At 39.4% G+C, this 23,346-nt stretch overlaps 1 protein-coding gene across 1 annotated transcript in view; it reads left to right on the top strand.

Moving 5' to 3' along the window:
* The first annotated feature begins 13,790 nt into the window (after positions 1-13,790).
* lrfn1 (leucine rich repeat and fibronectin type III domain containing 1) overlaps positions 13,791-23,346 on the top strand; it is a 137,023-nt gene continuing 127,467 nt past the window's right edge. The window contains exon 1 of the mRNA XM_059331658.1: positions 13,791-14,914. The gene's annotated coding sequence lies outside the window, so the exon portion shown is untranslated. The remainder of the gene's footprint in view (positions 14,915-23,346) is intronic.

Below are 23,346 nucleotides of genomic sequence, written 5' to 3'. Positions count from 1 at the left end.
AATGGAGGGAGAAAAGGCAATATCGGCTTCAAGAAACAGCCCAAACAAATCAGCAGCACATATCAAGGATCGGTTAAGACTGAGGCCAAAATAATCAGTATCTGCATCGGCCTTAAAAAACCCATATCGGTCGACCACTAGTCAAGTGAACTGCCGTTTGGACTTTAATACTTGTCTATTTCTGCTGTTACGACAACGGTTAATGGAGTTAGAACTCTGAACAATGACAATAAAGGTAATTCTGAGTTCTGAGTTGCCAAAAGGATGAAAAAAGACTTGCATTTCAGCATAATAACATAATAAAAAAGTTTCCATAAAAGGTTTGCTTAGAAGTGCAAATAAGTGCCCAAAACGTCTCTGACCATGACCATAAGTTTTTTGGCTGCACATTACAGTTCAGAGAAAGTCAACCTAACACATGAAAAATGTCCTTGACTATAAACTTTCACAAATTAAATACATTTTTCTCTCCCTCAGATGTTTGCTGAAATGTTCAGTGCTATCCTGTTCAGGATGACCCTGACTCTGACCATGTAAAATCTGTTGTTACTTCACTGTACAGTTTTGGAGACATTTCAAGTAAAAGTCAGCTAAAATTACACCATAACACATTGAAGATTTCCTCATCTTTGAACTGCCATTCAGCCAATTAACACTTCACGGTGACATGTAAGCAACTGCATTTTGTTTGTACTCCTACATCCACCTACAGACACCTACGACTTCTGTTCAAACACTTTGTCGACTGGTAAAAAAAACCCCGCTTTGCAAGGAAGCAGTCACATTTCCCTTGAAACACATCAGGCACAACTATTTAGCAGTGCATATAGATTTGATATGAAGGAGACAGGATTGCTGCTGGCGTTGAGCTCTTCCTCGCTTTAACAAGTAATTTGAATGTTTAGGGCTATCAAATCATGCATAGCTTCCTTTTTTTCATATTATTGCATTTCTGGACATATACAACAGTTAAAAAACTGTCATGGTGTGTAAAGAGATTTCACACTGTCTCAACCATCATTGCCAGAGTTAATTGCTCAAAAGGGTCCCCTGGATTAAACACCAATTGATCTTCCCCCTCATGCTTTACACTGACACCCTTTACCAGTAAATGTATATACTACTGCAAGGGCTCTAACAAGCATGAGTCCTTACTGCTATTCACACTCTCTTTTACAGAGCTACAGAGTTTGGCTAGTATTTCTTTTGAAGGCAGCTTTATAAGACATTAATCTTTCAGGAGTAGCTGAAAGTCAGCATCTTCTCTTTAAAAAGAAGTGGTAGCAGCAGGAACTGTGTTGGACTATTTTAATACCTGTTTATTTAAAAAAAAACACTTTATAAAAATATGAGCTTGGCTACAGGAGTGACAAGTAAATGATATCTGCCTGTGTGTGCTGTTGCAAAAGGAGCATTTTTTTAAGGAATACTATGTACTAGGGGTGGGCGATATGGGCAAAAACAAAAAATCTTGATTCTTTTTTAACATTTTCCGATTACGATAATCTAACATTATCCTTTGAAATGTGATTTTGTTACCAAAAAGAAAAGCTGTTAAAATTGTTCTTGCTTAGCAGGACATCCATGGATGGACACAATGTTTCAGAACAACAGTTCTTGTTTATTTTCTTTAAACTTAAGCATTCAAGAGAATCCCAGTTAAACTTCAATGTAGAGACATTAAATTGGTAAACATGAGTTTGTTTGTTTTTTGAGATATTATATATATATACAGTATATATATATATATAATGCCCACCTCTATTATGTACATGATAGAGACGTTCACATATGTATAGCGAAAGATCCGCCCATTAAAATGTGTCACTGTGTCTTTTACACAGCAATGCAGTCTCCTTAGTGTAGAACAAACGAAAATTTTTTTGCATGTAACACCATGCTACGGTCAAACTGCCGACTTGAAGACAAACAAGGTTATTTTTCGTGTCTCAGTCTGATCTCGTGATCCCCTTGAAGAGATTATTTTGAGCTCTGACGATATTGGTCAGGGAGAGCAGTCTCAGTGGCTTGATCCACAGTTGGTGCTGCATAACAGTAGCTATTGAATATTGAATGATCAGCCCCTGGGGAAATTAATGGGGTATCACAGCAAACGGGCTCTATCACAAGTCTGGTTAAAATGACAGTGGCAGGAAAGAGGGAAAAAAGGGGCTGTGGGCCAAAATGCTGAACATACTTAGTGTTATCTATTGAAGTTGCAGAGCTGCAGGTGCCCAAGGCTTGACTCCACCTCTCTCTCTTCCTGTGTACACACTTGACTGTTGTGTGGAAAGAGCAACAACAGCTGTTTAACCTGAAGCACTATTGTCCAACCGAGGGATTTATGGATAAAGGACTGTCAACGTAGAGCAAAGAGAGAGAGAGAGAATCGTTTCAGTCGTCCTGTGAACACACCACATTCTCTATCTCGACATAAAACCACGGATATGGAGTCTCAACATCTGCTCTAGAACCTACATTTTGCATAACTTGCAAGATCCACAACAAAAGCATGCCCTGTGAGAAAGAAGTGTGAAACCAATAATATTAAACAAGGTTTCCTTGGTTGGGGGCTTTTTTTAATGGCAGATACAGTACACAGAGAAATCCAAACAGGCTGCCTCCCTGTTGGACAGCTGTACTAATGGAATCCTGCATAGTCTCAATTATAGCCAAGTCCCAGATCTACTCTAAGTGCCAGGTGGAAACACATTGTGTATTTACAATTTTATTTCTCTGCTGAGACCTAACAAGAAAACACAGAAGGAAAAATGAATGTGGAGCCTAAAGGCAAACAGCGTGCCATAGGAGACTATATCATTAGAAAACTATATTAGAATCAAGCCAACTGTTTATTGAAGTTTTAGGTTGTTTTAACTTTATGTGAAACAAAGTCAGCTAACAAATCTGCACAGCAAAGGAACAATTTACAACATGGATTGTTAAGGGTAAAAGCACCTGTCTCATTTAAACACAAGCACCCATTGTTTCCTTTGGAAGAGCGAAAACCGACTGAACACAGTGAAACACACACTCATTTTCTTTGAGTTAGTTACTTCTCAAAGCATTTTGTGATTAGTCAGGCATCCCTACAGTAATTTGTAAGTCCATATTAGTCTGTGTTAGTTTTGATTTTCAAGGGGTGTTATCATCAGTGGCAGACTAAAAATGCCTCTGGAGAGACCTACAAACCAATCAGAGCAACAAAATGTGACATGCAACCAATCAGAGGAACGGAACATGATGAAGCCTTGAGCGAGAAAAGTTGGGATGGTGCTTGATCCTTTTGCAAGCAGGAAAAAATGGTCTCCTGGTCACAAACTTTCTCAAACTACAACTAAACAGTTAAAGTAAATTCTAATTAGTATTCTAAGATGTGTTTCTGAAAATATTTGAGGCAGAAAAATATGCAACACAGTCAAAGTTTCATCTAAGTCTCTTCATCATACTCTTACTGTCATATTCCCTAAATGCATTATATGGAAACACCTTTATTAAATAAATTATGAAGTAGTGAACATTTAGCTCCCCTGACTAATTAACTGTTTCTGCCATTAGTATCTTCCAGGGTACCAAAAATGAATTTGCCTTTATCTCTGGACAGCATGAAACATGAATAGAGCTAGCTATTTGCCCAATTGAACCAAATTCCCTCCATTTTCTCCCGTAGATGAATTTGATGACCAAGGCAACTTGTTTTGTTTACACTTTGCAACCTCTACTTTCTACTTCTACTCTGTTTACTGGCAGATCACAGTTATACGTAGCCTATAGCACCAATTTCTAACAAAACAATACTATTTGATTTGCTTTAGGCCTGCTGATGGAAACAGGCCTTTATTTGCTTTTTTTCTTTGATACATTTCACAAGATTGCCTAAAATTTGCTTCACAATTGAATGGAAACAAGGCTATTTAATATTAAAGGTTTCTATGATCTTTTTGTGCATCCCTATTACCTCCAAGATTGCCAATTGTGAATGAAAGGTAGGTAGCACAGAGTCATATTCACTGATTGAGATCAATGGTCTTTTTAACAGGGACCACAATGCTACATACAGATAAACAATGAAACAGATTCATATACACTGTAAAAAAAAATAAACAATAGCTACTCAATAAAATAGAGGCAACAGATTGCACGCAATATTATTCATTAAATCTAACTACGTTACAAGTTGAGTTAATAACTTAACAGGAAGTGTCAATTAAAAATGGACTAATTCTATTGTGTTGGATTCATTCAAAATTCTCTTGATTTAGAATTACATACACATAAAGATTATATTTAATGTGATCAAAATAAGTAGATTCTATCTCAAACATTTTAATATTAAAGTTACTTAAACAACTGCCTCAAAATCAAGGACGCATTTATATTTAATACATTTTATCAAATATATTAAGTAAAACGAAATGACTACAAAATAATTTATTACAGTGTAGAGCGTCTAGTTTGCAGCCCTCATCACTGGTTAAGCTCACTTACAAAATGTTTGCTGCTAACTCCTCTGCAAGCATTGACAGTGCCCCAGCAACGAGTGAGAAGTAAGTCAAGTAAAGGTGATTTGTTTGCCTCCAGTGCATCTCTGCTACTTTACTTCTACTACTTCTTTGTGCTATATGGTGCGTTTGGCGTTTTGCTGAGGCTGTAAGTGATCTGCAATGCACTTAAACCTCTGAATGAAACATCAAACTTGAAAAACTATGCCTCTACTTGAACAACCTCCACTGTAGTCCACTGTAATGAACGTAAAGCGTAAGGCCACCCTGTGATCTCTGTATATTACATATTGCTCATCAGTGAGCTGCTCACTTTAATATGGTGTTGCACCATTGAACACAAGTAATGCATAAATCAGCACCTCCCCTGGGGGTTGACTCACCCTCCGCCCTGGAGTGTTCCCCTGTGATTCAGGCTGCTGTGACATTCACCTTCCTGCCCTCATGGGCAAAGAAACAGACCAGTAACTCTAACCTTTACTCAACCGGTGATTTAGCCTGCCTGTCCACACTGATAACACACTCTATCAGAGTCAGCATGAGAAGAGGAGATGAGGGTCGCTCTGTGGTGCTGTTGTGCTCAGGTAGGGCCTTTAGTCACTGCCACCCATCCACTGTGTGTTAGCCAGCATCCTCCTTTTATCTCAGCCTTGGTAGCCTCTATTCCGTACACCCACTGAACCTTAACACTCATCTATTCTCCAGTACAAAACCACGGCGTGGAGCCTTGAAGCTCACCTACATGAACTCACACAATGGCAGCCTCCAGATCCATCTAGTCAGATGTCCTTTAACTCACTCTTAAGCTCAATTCACTTCATCTGTGGGGGGACTCGGGCTCCACTGCGACTGCTGTCATTTTGATGAGATTACTTCATGACTTACAAAAGAAATCCTTCAATACTTGAGATGTACACTAGACTTTACATTCACATCAGCTATAACTTGAGCAAAGACAGCACATTGATAAGCTGCATGACTAATGTCTCCAGTAATTACTTTATATAGTTGAGCACAATAAAAGGAAAAGTTTTATATTACTTTATATTACTTTGTTAGAGATGGAACAGTAGTGGACCACTTGTTAGCAGCAGTTACACTGGCATAATTGATTTTATCCTATAAAACCTCATTAAGACGTCATAGATCATTAACATTTTAAGATAATATGCATAATTCTAAAATGCAAATAAATGTTAGCTGGACATTAGCAGAGGGAAATAAAGGAAACTGGGCACCAGCGATATAACTGTAATGCTTTTCAGTTAACAGTCAAAATGTATGTGACACAAGTTTTAATTTTTCATGCAAAACATCAGATATAAATATTCATTAGACCCATGCGACATCAATGATTCTCTTTGAGTTTCCTGCCTTGCAAATGAACACTGGCCACTCAGTGCTCTCTGTCATAGTTTCTGATGACAGCGACTTTTACAGAACAATCATCGCCTGATAATGTGCTGCTGAGAGTTGTGTATTCAGCGCAAAAAAAGGTGTTTACCTGAGAGTGTCTGCAGCAAATTTTTCTGCTTTTTGCCCGCTGACAGATGCTCTCTCTCTCTCTCTCTCGTCTTTGCTGAGAGTGATTATGTTTGTCAGGCCGGTGGTGTGTTTGCCGAGCACTGGAGAGTGAGATTGGGAAGTGAGAATAGCCACCAAAGATAGACAGCTGCGGTGCCGTCTTGATTGCCACTTCCTCTTGTGTGATTTGAAATTGAGTTTCTCAGGATAAAAAAAAGTCTCCGCCCACTACATGTCATCCTGCTCATCTTGCTGTACTGCCAATCAAAGCTGTTTCCACCTCGCATCACTATGCCAACGCTTTCGCTGCTAAACTAGCCTTGTTGCAGCAGCAACCTAGCACTTGCACTTCATCTCCACACCAAGATGCCACAGCCGCTCTCACTCTGACTGGAGGGCCGTGATTGGACAGAAAAGAACAGTGTTTTTACACAGCGGTCCAGATAAAGAAGACGACACAATGCTTGTGTGTGTGCAATCAGACTCTGTTGCTCTTGCAATTGGAGTAACAAATTGTCTCCCTTGTAATCAGTGTCTCTTTGCCTGCTGTTCTCATCAAAATTCTTTTGAATACTCTGTTGCCATGGTACCTTGAAAAATCTGCTGCTGAGATTTTTTTCTTTTCTTCCTGAGATAGCAATTCTCATTTTTCTGTCTGCTTACCTCACGGATAAAAAAAACTTAAGATCCATTTCAGACAAAATTAGAAAATAATGTTAAAAATAGGTTGTTAGAGAATCTTATATAAGAAATATTCTGCTGAATTTTCTGTTTGAATGCATACAGAAACACTTAAAGAAATATGGGGTTTGAAATTGCTCTCGGCAGGACTGCAGAGCTTCTCATCAGGAGGAGTGGTTGAAATTACGGTCACTTTACTCACAGCATGCACACAGATCCCAGGGTGTAATATCTATATGCAGAACAAACATTACAGGTTTTAGATAGAAATGCTCAGCCAAAATTTCTAATCTTTCTCTCAGTAGTGCAGGCAGGATGTATACTGTATAGGCCTGATTACCTGAATACCAGTCTGAGCCTTCAAGAGTTCAGTGAATTCACTTGTTTTGATGAAGGATTTATAATGGAACAAATGACTACTGGGTGCCACAGGAATTATTTCTTAAACCCAGAAGTAAGTTTGCATTTTAGCCCCATGGAGTCCAACCTCTCAAACTCAATGAGGATTTTGAATGGGTTTATGGTTAGATGCCTGAAATAATGTCTGCGGTTAACACCAGCTTAAGAGATGTTTGCATTCTGATGTATGACATAAAATACGTCAGTTAATACCCCAATGTGTGAGTTTTTATGTCTCACTAAAAAGTGGCTAAATAATAATAAATTTTTATTTGGAAGGTGCCTTTCTTGGCACTGTAAATTATATGATGAAACATATTAGGCTACTGATTTGCTAGCTTGTTAAAAGCGCTGGTTAGCTTGTCGGAGAGCGTCAGAAGCTAACGGCTGTGACATTAAAGTCATGCAACCGCGGTGTAGTTCACAATAGCATAACGTTAGCTTTTTACTTCTGTCGGCTGCATTAACATTTTCTGCCATGATCCAAAATCCAATACAAATATCTTATTGGTGAATTCTCAATAGACCCCATGGCAATGCTAAATCCGGGTTGGCCTCCAAAAAAAAGTCTTTAGGTAATATGAAAAGTGTTACTTTTAACTAACTGCAGTTCAGTTTCCCTCAGCTCTATTAGTGTGTCTTTCAGCATTGTTTTTGTTTATACAGACTATTACCGCTCTCATTAATCTTATAGGTTGCTGTTTTTAGCGGGGAAAAAAGCTTTGATAAACCCTCTTTACACTCCCTCCCAGACAGTAGTGGCTGCGTGTTAATCATGTTGTCTTATTGCTATTGCAATATAAAGTGGATATAGCACTGTGATGCTGGCAAAACACAGGTTGCTGAGATAAGGGACTTTTTAATTTGCCAGAATGTGTGATAACGACAAATGCCAGTTCAGCTGGTTTGCATAAAATCATACTGGTCTTGTACTTGGACTGGATCGTGTCGGCTGCTGCTAATCTAGAGATTTGGGGTCTTTTTTGTTTTGATAATTATATTGACATCATACCAGAGATTTTACATATATATATATATATATTTAATTCAACACCATTTCTGTTCTACTGTTATATCTGCAGGACCATGCAGAGAATTGCAAAGCTCTAACTTATAACATGTCAAAGTTGTGTATTCAGCATGTTCTGCCTCTTCCATATGGCCAAAATGATCAATGAAAAAAAAAAAAATCCCAAAACAGTTGTGACACTGTACATTGAGATTATTATGTAAAAAGTAATGTATGGATGTATCTGTTGATTAAATTCTTAAATTTACAGCTACATAATCTAGTTACAGTTTGCAACTCTAACAAGTATGTTGCAATGCCAAATATTCGTATTGTTGTTCAACGGAAGTGAAAAGTGGATTTTTTTATTTTTAAGTCTGAAATATATTTGCTTTCACATTTTCTTGCTTGCTGTCAAAAGTCAGTAGGAACTGACATGTATATTTATTATAAAGGGTAAAAAGCATCTTTAGCAACCTTGCATCTCCTCCTAAGTTTAAGATCAAAACCCCAGCTGCTCTTAAAGAACAACCGAAAAAGCTTTAATGTCAAAAACAAGCACACTCAGCCTTTACCAGAGTTGCACGATCATTTGCAGCCAAGGATAAAGATATTCAGCAATATCCAAGATGCCTATAGCCCTAATTGACCATATACAAGAAATACAGGAAAGTTTTCCGAGACCGAAGGCATGCAGAGATTCATTAGCTGTAAAACAACAGATGTGATGGATGATTGCAAGCCTCCACGGAAAGTGAAACAGAGTGCTCTTTGAAATACTGAATTACTGAGTGTAGGAGCTCCATTAAGAGAGAAGGTGTCAAAAACATATGTAAAAAGCCACTTTAAAGAAGCCAGACATCCAGTGTCGGCCTTTTCTTTTATTGCCATTGAGAAGGTGTCTCTTGGTCCAGGAGGAGGTCATTTAAATTTCATTAAAAAGGAAAGAGAAAGACCTTTTGGATCTTTCCTTTTTAAGAGTCTTAACCTAAAATGAATAAATGGTGGATCTGATTTTTAAACATATCCTCTAGCTGTTTTAATATAATGTCAGATCCTTAATTAAACTTGGTGATCTCATTTTAATGTGCTTAAATCCTGGCATCCAAGTGGTTATTTTAGAATTCCTTGAGAATTAAAAAGCATGTAATGCAGATTTTTTCTAAAAAGAGAGACAATGTAAAGACTTGGCAAAAAGTGTGTGGCATCAGAGACCCTGCCCTCTGTCTCTATTTTCTCTTTTCTTTTCATTTGGTTGTGTTTGGGACCTTTCTAGACGTCACCCTTTGGGCACTAAGCTACAAAAATGGCACTGCAAAAAAAAAACACAGATAAAGTGAGTCAAAATGCCAAGTGGACAAAGCTCTCCAAAACTAAAGTGAATCTGATATTTCTTTTCACTTGAGTTGAGTTAAATGTTGTGTTGTAATACCTGCATTGTATGCCTTTACCTGCACATGTTACCTTTTTACACTGATGAAAGCTTAAAAATACTCTGTTTTGTCTTCCGTTCTTTAAGAGCAGTAGGATTATTTTTATAACTTCCAGCAAAAAGACAAACTGCAAGGATCGCTGTGAGTGTATCTCACACTTCCCCAGATGGCCAACGTCTATCTTTAAGATCTCTCATGCAAGGACACATTTAAGAGCCCTTTCAGCTAAGTAGCACTTTTTTATTTAGCTCAGAACAGGTCAAGGCAGAGAAACAGTACATATGAAACATGAAAGCATGACTATACAAACTGAGTGGAATAATTCATAGCATTTGTACGGTTAAGTTACCATTAGAGGCACATATCATTCATGCCGAGCTAACAGCAATTGCAAGAAATCACTGTTCTGTGCATGCATATTCTATATGATATACTTGAAGAACACTTTTTTCTTTGTTTTGCATCATTTTCTTTTCATGTAACAGCAAACAGAGCAGAAACCTGCTTGGAAAACATCAAAGATCCACATACATACTGCATGTACCCGATACAGGTTTTTTTTTTTTTTTTTTACAGATGCCTGTTATTTCACCACTTTAAAAAAGCACCACTGATAAGCCAATTACAGACCCTTATAGTGGAAATCACATCTACGGTGCTTCCGCATTTGATGGCCAGCCTGAGAGTTTATAGCACATTAAGGGGAACTTTTGAAAGAGGGAGAGAGAGAGAGTGCTAATGCACAGGCTGATTCAACGGTATAAACACAACTGCTGTAATCCACTATAGAGCACTGTATACACTGTAATGATGCTGCTGCTCCTGGAGACAGCGTCTTTATTGCCTCTGTCACCGCACTAATTCTAATCCCAATTCAAAGTATGCACTCACACAAGTGACGCCATTCACTGACACATTGAACTGATGAAGCATCACGTTATAGGTGCTCTGGGCTCAGCCGGGGAGAAGAAACTGGAAAATTTCACCGCCGTTAATGGAAATTGATCCGAGCAATTTGTTAAAACAGCGACAAGGGCAACTGTGTTATGTCAAAAATGGCATTTTGTGGTGGACACATACAAAGGCTATGTACACCTGAACCTAAATTGAGCAACCTCAGTAGGTAATATGTTCCGGGTCATTAAGCACACCCACTGAGCGTATTAGCGGATGGGTGGTGTGTACTGGATCTGAGTGCAGACGCCCCTCTTATGTTTTTGCACTTTAGGGAATGGCAACTTTCCTTATTAGAGAGGATGGATCACACTGACCTAATCTGCTATTATGCTTTCAAAGACTAGTGTGCAGTAATTTCATCACTATGGTGAGTGAAGACAGTTAAGACGGACAATCGCTCAATATCACACTAATCAATCACTTTTACAGTGCATTACTGTGAGAGGGAGCTTTGCCCCATGGAGTGCAGCCTGATATAAATAGCAGATTGGCTTCCTTCATGACTCTTTCTCAATTTCCATCAGTATTCGCTGCATGCGTCCTCACCCACCTCATGAACACACATGCTCATTCAGATCGGGCTCAGAGCAATCACTTAATGAAACATAAACTCTTCAGCACGATACGCGACACAATGACATTTTGGAGGATCGGTGTCTATTCAAACGACACAAAACTAGTTTGAGAGTGCATTTAAATCTAAATTACTACGGATTCAACCCTTTTAAAGATAACTATGTGGGGAGTATTTGTTGACTTACTGTTAAGTAAGTAGGTTGGGCCAGCAAGCGTGCTTTGCAAGTGCATAAGTCTTCCGAAATGAGTTTGTGTCACATCTCACCGAGCCATTTAAAATGCCCTGCAGGTGCCCCACCCATTAAGAACTGCCCTTTAATTACAAGAGGCCGCTGCTGTTGAACAAAGGGTTGCACATGAGATAATTGTAACACCTTTCACGTTGCAGCAGTGAAATGAAGATGATGTAAAACTTACAGTTAGAGATGTAAAAATACTGACATTGTATATTGGGGCAATATGACTCAAAATGCTGGACCAATTTGTTGCTGCTTTTAAAAGGATTTTTTAAATGTTATTTTTTACCAAATTGCCAAAAATTTAATAAATTTGTACCTGTTTTTATTTCTTACATTTTCGTTCACCAAGTCAGGAAAACAGTGTTCTAGCCAAGCCTGATGTTGTCTTACACATTAAAAGAACAACTCCAGTCACTTCCACACATTTTCAGGTTCATACCTTTACTTTACTATTTTGGGTTTCTATTAGAACATGTTTACATGCTTTAATGTTCAAAAAACAAATAGTTTTTGCCATACTGTCCGTCTGAATATTCAATGAAAATTAGGTGAAAAAATGTTTTAGTATAACCATACCGTACTCCATCACATTTGATCATTTTACTATTTTATTTGGAACTGCTATACAAACAAAAAAAAATGACCTCACAGACTCAAAACAGTAAAATTAAAATAATTTTAAGCTTTACATTTCCTGAAAACAATAATTTGAAGTGTTACATGTGTAAAGGTTAATAGGACGCCTCGTCCTGCTCTCAATTTACCGCAGCACTCTCATATGTCTGTCCAAACAACTGTAACCTTGGATTTGTGAGATCATGAGACTGCATGAAAATGGCAAAGATCACAAGAGGTCATGCTAAGTTTAGATACAGTGATAAAAACATGTTGACAAATTTCTACTGGTGGGCACATTTCTACCGTTGCAGGTATATATGATCATATCTGAATGGCTTGTGAAAATAATATGGCACATGTTTGCAAAGGTAGTTCTCAAGCCGTGGGTGGAGATACTGAGATGGGTGGGGGTGTGCTCTAATGAGTCTGCATGTGGCGTAGGAAGGGGAGCCAAATCTAAATGGCTTGTTCAATCAGTTTTCTACTCTAGGCAGCCCACAAAAACACTGACTGGGAGTCTTATTTCTTGGTTGGTGAATACTCCAGATACCCAAATGTATGTGCACAAGCACTGAAAAAGCAAGTTTTCCCCTTTAAACACTGGTATCAGATCAGTACTCTGTAATAACTCATAACAAAAGGTCTCAGTCTCAGTATAGGGACTGAAAAAATCAGAAGTGTGCATCCCTACTTGGAGCCACAGTAGTAAGAAGATGTAAAACAATACTAAAGTAAAAGAAATATTCCTATTAGATTTTACTCTACCTATAACTTTCCTTATAAGGACATACAGTGTGCCTGTGGTACTCTATAATGAGCAGTAACCTTGTTATTTATGGTACTTTTACTTCTTAACATTCCAACGTTATTATAGTCTTACATTTGGGACCTCTTATGGGTGATATTTTTATTGTATCTTAAATTTTCTTATGATCAGCAAATTAATTCAGCTCACAGTAGACACATTTAAACCAGCTTTAAAGGTGAAGTTAAACCTTCCTCTCCTAACTCTCTGCAAGTTTCTAATATCCATTATTTCCTACACAACACAATGCAAGTCTGTTCAATACGTGCAATGCTCCTGCAGTCAGATCAGTCGGATTTGTCAGGATTTGTCATGTCCACCAGGATCCCTTTTCTCATCACATGTCCTGTGGCCTCGGTGCAGGCAAACAATACACTTGGGGATGAATATGCACAAAGAAACACATGTTATCCTCTTCTTAGAGGAATATTGCGGCCATGCACATTATAATGAAGGATGGGGCTGCTTTCTTCTGCAACTCTGAGAGGATTACCCATTGTTTTTGTTTTTTATGGTGGGAGGATGTTCATGTTTATTTTTCTATACACTGGATATCCCATTTCCATTGGTGCAGGCCAGGAGGAGTGCTTGTCCCAAAGCAAAGTGAGGTGCTGTCAAAGACATGTGGGTGGTCGAGTTATTTGTGCTCCTGCTTATCACGATGTGCATTCAAGATTGAGGGGGATAAGAATATAAAAAGGAATTCATTACAGCCTGAACACAAGGCAGTAAACTCGCCTACAGGGGGGGTGAAAGTCTTTTTCCTTTTTTTTTTTTTTAAGTGCAGCAATGACCCAACACTCCACATCCATGCCTCCCCTCCTCCCTCCCCACCGTTGCAGTATCTTGTTGTGCTGGACCACGAGCTACCAGCCCATCCCGGAGTATCACAAACACCTCATAGCGCCTCCTCTAGATGTGAACCCACCATCATGTGAAAACATTTTCTTCTCATCTCACAGGGGAAAGAAACCCCTCACTTTATCGAGTAAATATGCTTTAAATGCAGCCCAAATGACATCACATTGCTGCAGTGCTGCACTGTCCATGAAAGGTGTCAGTCGTTTCCTCTGATACCAGGAATTTGCCCACTGGCCACTTGGCTTTGCTCTGCTCCAGACATCATGGCGTGACAACATGTATTCATTTATATCGGGCTCTTATTACGCAGGTGGACGCCTGCATGAGGAGTAGAGGCGCATTTTCAAAGGCTGCCTGTTCTCTAGGACACAGCAAGATTTCCTGCCACATCCCACCCGGAGAAATCGACCGCATCGCTTTGTTGAAGGAGCGGACAGACCAAGTCATGTATGAAAACTAATTGCTCGCATGGGTACGCATAGTATTAGAGGAGAAAGAGAGAAAAAACAGCGTTATCAGTGCATGGGTGGGATTCCTTCATTGCGCTTCAGACAGGGGAAGTTATGACAACAAATGGCTACAGTAATGGCAAACAGCTGCCGGTAAACAGGCGTTATAACTGCGTTGTTTTTTGCTCTAATCACTATAAAATCGGAGTTTTCGACCTTCGTGATTTTTTGACGGACTTGAAGCCTGAATTTGACGCCAACCCTCGGAGGTTTTTTTTTCAAGAGCGCAACCTATCGCTTTCCAAAAGAGCCCCAGACTGCAGTTTTCTGTCCTGACTCCATCTGTGCTGCAATTCACGAGAAGCTTGAGATTTATTGGGAATTTAATAATCCACCTTATTCCTGCGTTACAGACCCCGTACGCGGGGGACTTGATACGACCACGTAACTGACGCGTTAACCCCTTTGAACACGGACGCAAGCCTCGGACTCTCCTGAGCTTTTTGGATTTTTTTCTTTGGATTTCGGCTTTACATTTTCCTGCCTCAGTCGGATCGTACTGGGATTTAAGGTGGGGTTTTATCGCGACGCAGGTAACTGGAAGATATCCCACTGTCTCTTGTTGATGACACTTCAGCGGCACATTGTCGCTCATCACGTCCGTTGGATTTTTTTCCCAGCACCAGCCCTCACCAGCCTAAATGAGAAGGTTTTTTACGCGTGAATTTGGAATAAATGAACTCCCGCTGCCATCCGAGGGTCGTTGTGAATGTATCCAGTCAGACAAGTGTGTGGACGGCGGAAAACATGTGCAATAGGATCACCCCAACATCGGCGTCTGCTTTATTAGTGCCACTTTTGGTAAGTCACTTAGCAGACTTGGTGAGAAATGTGCGATGGACTTTGCACTCCTGATGCATGTGCTTGTGTGCGTGCGCGCGTGCATGTGTGTGTGCGTGTGTGTGGATGAATGTGTGCCTCTCTGACGAACTGAACACTGTCCAAATGTGTGGTGTGTCGCATTGATTGTGCACACAACTAAATGTAGCATAATAGGCCTGCAATATGATCTATCTATCTATCTATCTATCTATCTATCTATCTATCTATCTATCTATCTATCTATCTGAGCAGCATCATATCTATTTCTATATCTTGCTTGCATAATGTGCAAATCTTTGCTCTACTTTAAAGGCAGCCATTAACATGAGTCTAGCTGTATAATATGATGTCTGTCTTGCTGGGATGTGTTCAGGCTACTTGAGATAGTCAGTCCTCACGTGGTGGAGCAGTTACTGATAGTATTAGTGCTGTTATTCAGTCAGTTAGACGGGCCCAAAACAGCCCCGTCAAATTGTAGCTTTGCTTGTGGGTCCTAACTGTGCATTGAAGATGGTTAAACAGTGACACATGAGTTGAATTCCCAGAGACTGGAGTGCATGTGGAAATGGCCCGGGCGTGTCTGCATCAGCACGACGCAGAGACGAAGACTTTTCATAAATTAGCAGCAGCAGCAGCAGTGAAATCCTCCCCATCAGGGCAGTTGTACTGATTGCTGAGAGATTGGACAGTTTTACTGTGGGGCCACGGAGCTTGAATGATGAATGAAACTTGCTAATGTCTCTTTGAGTTGAGTTTAAATATAGATAGATGATTATTTTATTTTATGGTGAGTGGAGGCCTCAGCAGAATGTGTGTGTGTGTGTGTGTTTGTGTGTAACTTGGAGGGCTGCACAGCACATAGGCTTTTGTTTTTGACAATCAGCTAAGCAGGTTTAGAGATGATAAAGAGTTACAGAATCACTGATGCAGCATGATAATAATCTCATGGGCGCTGTGAGTGAATGCTGGCAATTACGTCTGTACAGTATTTGGAATTTTTAGCCTCTCTCATCATTTTCCTGTTACTCAATAAGCTCAGTCTCCTTAGATTCAACTCAGCATTTGTGGGATGTTTGTTACACTCCAGCTTTTCTAATTTTGGCATGCAGGGCCGGAGAGGTCAGTGAAATATCTGTTTATCACTCAGAGGACACCGGCAACAACAGATGGGAGAAATGAGGGTCCAGGATGGCTGCGTGGAGGTAGCGAGGTTGTAAATCTATTAGATTGAGGAGGGGTTAGATGTCAATATACTTACACTAAAGTCAAGCGAACATCCCTCATATAGCTTTATCCGCATAATACCTTCCCAAGACACCCCCTGGGGAAGATGTAGGCATTGGCCAGCCGTGTTGCTACATCAGGGCGTGCAGTGAGTGTTACTGCAGCTTGCAGTGCTATTGGAAAACAGTGACTACCAGCAGCATCCACTGTATACACCCTCCTTTACCCTAAGTGAGCTTTAGGACTGTGTATCCTACATGGCAAATCATCACCTCTTCACAGCTGTCGACTGCAATTACACAGCAAGATGGAAAATTTGTCACGAGGTCTTGGCATTGTTCCATTTCCTGACAAATGCCTCTTATGTCTAATGGCAATACAAAAATAGCACATTGTATATGGCATATGAGGCTTTAATGGTAAAATAAATAAAAGCCCAAGCAGCTAGCTGAGGGGCTTGGCTCAGTGTTATTGTGAAGTACTTCAGTTAAGGCTCAACCCTGTATTTTTGACTGGCTGAGTAAAAAGAGAAAATTGAAATTATGTTTGGTTAAAGCTGTGCACCATACAGGTTTTAACATAAGGGACTTGAAAAGACTCCTAAAACAGGGGTTAATGAGGTTTCTTCTTAGGAGGGTTGATACCCTTGAGCCTTATTGGATTTGTAATTTGAATTAGTAGTGCATGCAGCAGGGCTCTTATGTGTTTAGATGTGGGGTTTTTACTTGCTGTGTGTTGCAAGTAAGTGGTGATGATCATGTCTTTGGCTTGTCAATGTGTTGCGGGATGTTACAGCAGAAGCTCAGAGCACTCGCTGTCATGTGTTTGGCTAATGAAATCAGGCAGGATGGTCATTATCATTATCATGCATTATTGCCGACACTTCCATGTTTAGCAGAGCTGGTGCAGGCAGGAAACCGACTGTCGAACAAATTCATATCTCAGCAGGTAATGCATAAAAAGGAAGTGACAATGCCATGTGTGCAAAGATTTCTGCTTTCTAGGTTGCTGTATACGGACCATGGGGTGAGATTAATGGGGTCTCTCTGCCTTGCCATTCTGTTGCATTGTGTTACAGCAGCTGCTCATGGTGCCGGTGTCATGTGTTAGCATTATGAAATCAGGACCGGTGGAGGGTTATCAGCCACTGCAGGAATGAGAGAATAACAGCAAGCACAAGCTATTGATCTGTATTTGGGAGTATAAAAGACTTCATAACAGATTGTATAAACCTGTTTTTGTTCTCTGTACAGGGCATATTAAAATAGCTATTTACAGTGAGTCATGCTTGCACACTGAGAATTGCAAAATGTACACATCTGCTGCAAAGATTACCTTTTCAAGCTACTCAAAGCTATAACACTGAGACTTACAGTATCACAGCACCACACAGTAATGTATGCTTGTTTAGAGGTGCCGAGATAAGAGTCTGATTTGCATTGAAGATAAGTAGTTTGTTGAGAGTGAGACGGAACCATGGTCTTGTAATGTGAAGAAATTTCATTTAAATCTCTGGCTGCCTTTGCATTCATGCATTGTCTAGAAATAAACAACAAAGGATCAAAGGATGTCATGATGCAAACAGTGACAGACTTAAAAGAAATGATGTCAGTGAGTAAAAAACCCTATCCTCTTCTTAATGTTTTTGAATTCTGGACTCTGCATGCCCGAAAAAACGAGCAAAGAAAAGAGAAAATAAGTACCAATTAAGTTGTTATCAGTAGACGGAATGAGATCGACGTTTCTCCCAAGGCAAGTCAAGTTATTTAGTGCTCAAGAAGCATGAAAAAAAGTTGAAGAGATGGCGTAATTACAACTAGCCAAAAAGATCAAAGGAGTAGCCACCAAAGCACTGAAGCAATTAGAGCTAGCGTTGGAATTTATTTTTTAAGGTTAGCGAGTAACAAAGTGACAGGAAGAAGCAGTGGTGCACTCTGAGCACCGAACACTGGAGGAAACAGGTAAATAACACACAGGTCTCAAGAGGCATAAAACACATTCCACTTTTCAACTTGCTGCATCAGGAATTTCAATAAGAGCAAATGGTAAAAGCACTAAAATATTACACCATGAAGTTATATTTTACAAGTCGTAAACATCGATCACTTATGTGATATATTTGATACAGTATGTGTAGATGATCCTGCTCAGAATGTTTCTTCTTTCTCGTCAGTAAAGAAGGAATTATTTGACAATGGCCGAGGACACAAATAGTACTTTTTAAGAAGCATTATGGGCATTATATTGCCTCACAACAAGAAAGTCTTGCATAAATAGCACACACTGTTTGCTGCCCGATGTGAGAGAAAACCAGAGTAATGAAAACCCATGCAGAGTCCAAAGGCATTCACGCTAGGTGGGTTGCAAACTGTATTTTTGTCCTTTTGAAGGTGAATATGACTATTACCTCTGTATTAGACTTGTGACCTGTCCAGAGTGTACCTTCCCTCTCGCCCAGTGCATGCTGGGACAGGCTGCAACATTAATTTTCAACATTGAACAAGCTGTGTTGAAAATGGATCTACTGAATACTCGCAATAAATGGGGGGTAAAAATTGTTTTTTTAGTTGTATTGCAGTTGTCTCTTAAAACATTGTGTGTTGGAAAAAAAAAATTGAGATTATAATCACCTAAAGCCAGGTTTATATATTTTTTACTGTAGTCCCTCGATAGAAAATGTGTTTTTTGGCACGAACAGATATATCCTCCCCGAGCAAAAGAGATTTTTTTATGCAGTAGTTGCGTATGTAGTTGTGCAGCTAACGGATCCGAAAGTTGCTTAAAACTGAGCTGATTTCTTAGGCTGTTATCATGACTGAGAGCTAGTTAGCTGTTAGCAGCCAGTGAACTGCAGTGTAATATGCCAACATAGCATTAGTTTCAGTAAATTAATACACTGGTTAACTTCAGATGAGTACAGTTTGGAGGTCAAAGTACTTTATGTTTGGAATTACAGACGCTTTACATCAGTGTTTATATTTTACCAAACTTTTGTCAGAGATGAAAGTAAGCAGACACATAAAGCACGGCTAAATTAATATTTTTATGTTAATGAAGATGCTGCTGCAGGCTACAATTGTGTTTCTTTTTCTTGTTGGTTCTTTGCAATACTGGGAAATACATTGGCACATGTAACCTTCCCGTTGATACATATTTTAGTTACTTCTGTAGTATTTCGATAATGGAAATAAATTAATATGTTCTTTTAAATATGAACCATTAAATAGATGCTATGTTTCAAAAGCAGCAAGTATCAGACAGTGGTGGGAAAAAAAATCATGCATTGAAATCAAAAATGTTGATGCATTGAGAAGAACAAACTGCAGCTGCAACAGAAAGTCTCCCAACCTTCCAGAAATATCACTGAAAAGTGGATAAACCAGAGTAGATGGACTTCATAATTTCTGGCTCTTGGTCATGGTTTATAAGTCTTGAGAACATTGGTATTCTGACTTGGTAACCTTTAGAAATAATGATGGCTGCATGGCTCCTTTTATCTCGGAGGCTTTTAGCCGCTCACATCTGAGCAGTACATCTGAATAAGGAAAACTGTCATTTATTGTCACAGAGCATGAACATGTGTGCGGAGCATGCCTGTTAACCACGGCTAAGATGTTGTTGTTTGTTTCTGACATCCGACTGATAAAACCGGTGCGCTGGTGCTTAAACACTGACCTGCTCGGTGCCACATGATGAGTGTCACATGTAAAATGGAGCAATAGGGTGTGACCAGAATCTAATATTGGCGCTTAATGTAGGGGGCTACTAAGGGAAGCAGTGGAGAGTCATTTTCAGCCACCATCTGTCTGAAGTGAGGGTTACAGATTCACATCAAGATCTATATGGATAGAGTGCTAATTCTTTCAGGATTGCAGTGCAGGATGTGGTATAAAATTGAACACTCAGCTGAGCCCAGGGGGCAAGCAGCCGTCATAATCCAAACATCCCATATTCAAACTGTCTAGAGCAGAGTCCTGACACAAATATTCAGCTGGGAAAAACATGTCACCTGCTGTATAGCATATGGCATTTAAACTGCAGAGGAGCATCACATTTTATGCCCATGAGATCTGCTGCTTGGTACCAGCCCCTTCGCCCTCAGATAAAAAATTATTAGTGGCATCTGTCTCCCTCAAGAACCACTGTTGTGCAGTCGTGCTGCCACTGTGGCAGCCTTTAACTGTTGCTCCTGACAGCGCGTGTCAGAGCCTTTTATGTGGTCATTTAGATAAAGTGATATGATATTGTTATGTAAACAAACAGTGCTATCATAGCAGCAAACTTCCAGTGATGTCTTCAGCTGCAGCTTGTAGTCTTCGACTTTTTACCTGAAGGTGACACTGATTTAGATCATGCTTTCAGGAGCTGCATCGGGTCATATTGATCAATATCTTCTGCCAGTACAGCATTTCCCTTTGCCTCTCTTGAGAAAGCCAATTAAGAGAGCTACATGCTCTCATACTGAATTTCAAATGCACACAAACACTATCTTCCCCACAGTCCCATTAAATAATGCATAAGAACAATATATTATTGTGCAGCGCTTATTACCACAAGTCTTACAAGTCCTATTAAGACTTTTCTTTCTCAGAGGTATGCATTGGGCAAAATATAGAGCATTTAATCCACTGTTCATTCTTGACTGGCATTAGGAAAAAGATAATGCCTCCATGAATTACTCCTACTGAATATGCCACTGCGATGAGAGATCATTCTGTCCTTACATATCGATTTGTTTGTCAGAAAGTCGTGCGGCGTGCTCTTCATCAGACTGCACCAGCTTCATCCGAGATGTCTAACTCTGCTGCCTATTAAAGGCTGGAAGACCGCAGAAGCATTAACTATTCCAGTGAAGTGAACGGTTAAGAGCCTCAACCTTCACATTGAGTTTTCTCTGTTTGGTTGAATGTTTGCCTTTAATAGAGAGACACATGCATAATCAAGCACCCTGGTGCAAAAACAAAAAGTCTGTGAATAATATGCTGTCGCTGACCATAATTTTATCTGCTTGTCTTTTCAGAGTGTCTGTGCATTTTGTTCCAGGAAAGTTGTGGGAACTAAATATGTTTCAGTTTATGCTCTTTGATGTTGTGCAACCGCAGTATGCTTTCTATTTTTTTTTTTACTGCATATAGGGGAAGATGAATTGGAGAACATTTTCGAAATATCAGAGTACAGCCAAAAACTTATTTTATGAAGTCCTAATATTTTAATATTTATTCCCTTCAACTCTGTATGGATGCAGCTGTCCTTGGTCAACTGTCAGTATTTCAGAGTTGTAATATACTTCATATATATTTCAGGTTGGAATATACTATCATATGAAACAAAATTATATCTTTTTGGTAAGGGGGCGAAGTAACATTCCCTTTGACCTATGACCTTAAGATATCTGAATTTCTATGGGTACCTGTGAGTCTCCTCTTCACAGACATGGGTTAATATGCTAACATCATGCAGTTTGGGTTAAAAACAATGCAGGTTTTCTCATGTAATATTAATGTGTTATTTTTGCTGGTAAACTGAGGCTCTTGTGGGTTCAATGAGCCCAATTTTATGTGTGATGATGTATAAAATGACCTGTTGTGACCTCTAGGATAATCACACCCTCATGAAATTTAACAACCGCAAACCTAGGGACCCAGGGCATTTAGAGGATGTGTGGCTTCCTTAGGTATATTGACATAAGGGGGTTTCTCAGCAGTTTCCAGAACGGAAGTGTTCGCCATCCAATTGGTGGAAAATGCAATTCTTGCAAAAAAAAGTTTCTTAAAGAATATTTTGGGGGGAATTTTCATGCTTTATGTGTGCTTCATGTTTATAGTGACAGAGAGAATGGAAGAGGCAGATATGCAGTAAATTGACATCTGGCCAGATTTGAACCCAGATCACTGGAACAAGGACTCAGCCTTAGTGGGATATGCTCTACAAGTGAGCCACCGGGGCACCACTTGTCTTTTGTTTTTGATACCAAATCACATCATGGAATTTTCTATGGTGTTTCTCAAGGTCGTATCCTAATGTGGTAGCTTAGATCAATTTTTGACCATTTTTATCAATTCTCAAATGGTCAAATGGTTTTTTAAATTTGGCACCAAATCTCTAAAAAATGGTAATCAACTGAGATATTCCTGTAGCACCAAGACAAAATAGAGCATGTGAATGGCAATTATATATACTCCCTTCATAATGTTTTAAGTGATAATGTCCATGTTCATTTTAAACTTTCAAAGTTTGAATGGGAACCTAAACTAAATATTTTGTTTTATTACAGATTTAAGATGAGAAAAACTTGACAAACAGTGCCAAGCTACACCACAAATTAATCTTCAGGTTCCTAGCTTCGATGTGGCATCTACTGTTGACCTGCTATCTCCCCCTAAAGACCCCCTACCCCCCTTTAAAAAGCAAAAAATGTGTCTCTGATAGGGAGGGTGGAGCGGAGGAGTTAAAGAGTATGTTTAATTGGGAGGTTCACAATCAGGCATGTTGATTTCTTGTTGTTGCAGCTGACAAACAATAGTGGAAAAATTCAGCTTGCCTTGATTAAATCTCTCCTTTTAGTCTGGGAGGAGAATTTCATTGGTGCCTTACAAAAGACCACTGCTGAATTCGTAATAGCCTAACTAGGCTGGGCCATTACAAAAAAAGCACAGCTTAAGGGAGATGAAAAATATATTACCTCAAAGAAACGGCAGCAGCAGAATATCCACGCATTTGGCCCAAATCCATGAAATAGGTTCTAGTTCAGTGAACGCTTTGGTGCATGTGTTATTTGATATTTATCTAATATGCACACAAGATTCACAAACCGATAATTTACTGCCTTTGGCTTTTTTGAAACAATAATAACCTAGCAGGCTTATCTCTAGGTGTTGTGCACTATATTAGCGTAAAGCTGCAGATTATTGCGGTGTAAATCTTTGACACCTTTGAGAGCTTTATAACTCTGAAATACTGAACACATTCTCCTCAGAACAGATTTAAGGCACAGCTGAAAACAAATTCAGAAGAAAAGCTGCACAAATAATTATCGATCAGTGTTTTCTGAAAGTTATGGATATAGAAAATCTTTATTGTGGCCATTGGAGAGAAAATGCACGTGCAATAAACAGTGTTTGATTTCATGTTTGATTTTCTTCTGCAATGTTAATTGCTAGTTAAAAAACAACCCACAGAATAAGAGT

The sequence above is a fragment of the Centropristis striata genome, chromosome 4 (genome assembly GCF_030273125.1).
Source record: "Centropristis striata isolate RG_2023a ecotype Rhode Island chromosome 4, C.striata_1.0, whole genome shotgun sequence".
Classification (NCBI taxonomy): domain Eukaryota; kingdom Metazoa; phylum Chordata; class Actinopteri; order Perciformes; family Serranidae; genus Centropristis; species Centropristis striata.
This window is presented reverse-complemented; position numbering and strand designations above follow the sequence as displayed.